Here is a 3,246-nt window from a genome sequence, read left to right on the forward strand (position 1 = left end):
CAACACTGCAAATAAAAATAAAATGATGAAATAAGAAAACATCTTGGGCCAAGAAGCAATAGCAATTGGCTATATCTAACTTAAACTTTAAAATTGATTTAAGTAAAAAAAAAAAAAAAAAAAAAGACACCTGAAAAAAAAAAAAAAATCTTTATACAAAGAAATTGCAGAATAACTCTTTAAACGGCACAGAGTAGATTAAAGGTTGGCCAGGCATGGTGGCTCATGACTGTAATCCCAGAACTTTGGGCGACCAAGGCGGGTGATCACCTCAGGTCAGGAGTTCAAGACCAACCTGGCCAACATGGTGAAGCCCCATCTCTACAGAAATACCAACAATTGCTGGACATGATGGCGGGTGCCTGTAATCCCAGCTACTCGGGAAGCTGAGGCGGGAGAATCGCTTGAACCCAGGAGGCGGAGGTTATAGTGAGCTGAGATCGCGAGATTGCGCCACTGCACTCCAGCGGCAACAGAGCAAGACTCTGTCTCAAAAATAAATACATAAAGAAGAACATAACATAGATGAGAAAATATGTTCACGTCTCAAATTATTTTGTCTTTACTCAATTAGTATTGAAAGATATTTCAGCTGTTAATTGGCTACAACATCCAAAATTAACAAATCTTCAATTATTTTATTTCAATTAATCAGATCAAAGATCTGTGAATTATTTAGTAATATAGGGCAAACATATTCTGTACAGAAAATACTAAACCCACACTACATTCTGATTTCACAATTTCTTCTTCAACATGAGATTCTTCCAGAGTTCACAAATACTCCCCTTCTTTTTAACAAAAATCTTTTCTTCTATGTACCGTATTATGGTATGAAAATCATGGATTACATATTTTTTTCATTTCTGTAGGGAAAAAAAAAAAGACAAGTTGTCCACATTAGTAAAATCTTTGGGAGTTTATTCTGCCTTTAAAGAAAGCCTTCCTTCCCACAAATCTAGTATATGTAACTCATTTAATGTTTAATTTCATAAATAGCAATAATCAAGCTAAAGTGAAATTACATTTAGATCAATACAAACCTAACAGGTGCCTTCTTATAATCCAAGACACTTTAAGCAATAAAACAATTCATATGAGATAAACTGTGTGAATAATAGCATTGAAAGCCTTTAATAAGCAATAATTGATGTCTTTTTTATTAATCACAAAATGTTCAAAAGTTCAAAAATGAAACTGAATCATTTTCAGTGACTGGGCTCCACAAGTTAATTATTTAACATGGCTGAAAGTCTTTCACTCACCCTACTTCCTCATTAGCCTCATTATTTCTTCATAAACCTCATACTTAATGGTATATATTCTGGCCACGAAGAACATCTTTCTGATCTCTAAACCCTATGCAGCCCTGACTCCAAGCTTCTGCAGTGACTATTCCTTTACTTTCACATCCCTTCTCTCACTAACTTATTTCGTTAACTGCCACCCATATCTCAGGTCCTGGTTCACTTGTCACTTCTCATAAAGCACCTTCACTGATCCTCAGGGCTGCAGGTAAGCACCTTTCCTATGTACTCTCACAGTACTATGTTCTTCTCTGTAATCGCCTATAGAAAGTTATACCTTCTTTCATGTCAAATCCTTAAGAAACACAGTTGCCAGTATTATAACCTTGTCCCACCCATGTTCCTTGAGAGCACTGCATAAAAGATATAAGGCTAGGAAAATTATACTACTACCTAACAGAAATCATTCCCAATTGTTTTCAAATACACAAGGCTTATCTGAGAAAAACAACAAATAACTTCAACATACTTGCACTTTTAACATTACTGAAGATAAAACTAAAGAATCAAGGTCATTCTCATATTTATCGAAAACTTAACAAAGGTCACATTTTCTTCAGACCAAAGACTCAAAATTATAAAATACTAAGCAAATGATAGTCTACCTATTCCTCTATTTGTTTTAATTGCTTTTCAATCTTCTTGGCTGAAAGCTTGTTATGTGCAAGGTCACATTTACATTTTTTTTGTTTGTTTTGGGGTGGTGATTTTTTTTGCTTTTTATTTTCTGTGTGTGTTTTCTTTGCTTTTTGTTTGTTTGCTTGTTTTTGTTTTTGTTTTTTTGAGACAGGGTCCAGCTCTGTTGCCCAGACTGGAGTGCTGTGGAAATCACAGTTCACTGCAGCCTGGAACTCGAGAGCCCAAGAAATTCTCCTGCCTCAGCCTCCCGCATAGCTGAGACTAAAGGTGCACCACCATGCCCAGCTAATTTTTCTAATTTTCTTGTACAGATAAGATTTGACTATGTTGCCCAGGCTGGTCCTGAACTCCTAGCATCAAGCAATCCTCCTGCCTCAGCTTCCCAAAGCACTAGGATTACAGGTTTGAATCACCACTCCTGGCCTCATCAAGGTTTTGTATCAAGATTGCAGAAACCTGCCCATATTAAGCAATGAGGAAACAAAAAACACCTTTAGAGAAGGGTCCCCTCTGAAACGTCTGACCTGAAGCCTCTAGAACAAAACCACATTAATATGAGAAGTAATTTGTGTCAAGAGGCTAATTCACAGACTCTGAAAGCATAGGTATCAACTATTTAATACAAACTATACTAATTATTGTTTTCTGAAAATTAAACAGTTTAAAATAGTTTCAGTCTTTAGTTCAAATTCCTCTTATGCCTTCTCAAACTTTTACACTGAATGTTTTTCATGATTTGTTTTCCATTTTTTCTTACTAGCTTCCCCCCGCCCACCCACCATTTGTAAGGCGTTTGTTTACATGGTACTTTCACATACATTATCACCCAATTCATTTCTTCACTCATCCCAGCATGCATTCATGTACCATGTATTTATCAGACATCCACCATGTACAGGAAACAGGGTTTGCCCTTGCAGGTTTACCATATAAAATAAAATATGTTGTTTAGAACAGTTTTAGATTTAGAGGACAAATACTGAATGGTAAGTACAGAGTTCCCATTTACCCCTTTACCTCCCACACAGTTTCCCTATTATTAACATCTTGCATTAGTATGGTATATTTGTTGAAATTGCTGAGCCAGCATTGATACGTTATTATTAACTAAAGCCCACGGTTTACATTGAGGTTCATTCTTTGTGTTATACATTCTATGGATTTCAACAAATGTATAATGACATCTATCCAGCATTATGGTTTGATAAAGGATATTTTCAGGTCCTAAAAGTCCTCTGTGCTCCACTTATTCAACCCTCTTGCTCCCCAGATCTACCCACTTGCCCTGGGATTCACTGGC

General features: G+C 36.3%; 1 protein-coding gene across 3 annotated transcripts in view; it reads right to left on the reverse strand.

Moving 5' to 3' along the window:
* Positions 1-3,246, reverse strand: part of PPP3CA (protein phosphatase 3 catalytic subunit alpha) — a 330,349-nt gene that overhangs the window by 255,384 nt on the left and 71,719 nt on the right. The gene's annotated exons all lie outside the window — the stretch shown is intronic.

The sequence above is a fragment of the Chlorocebus sabaeus genome, chromosome 7 (assembly GCF_047675955.1).
Source record: "Chlorocebus sabaeus isolate Y175 chromosome 7, mChlSab1.0.hap1, whole genome shotgun sequence".
NCBI lineage: Eukaryota > Metazoa > Chordata > Mammalia > Primates > Cercopithecidae > Chlorocebus > Chlorocebus sabaeus.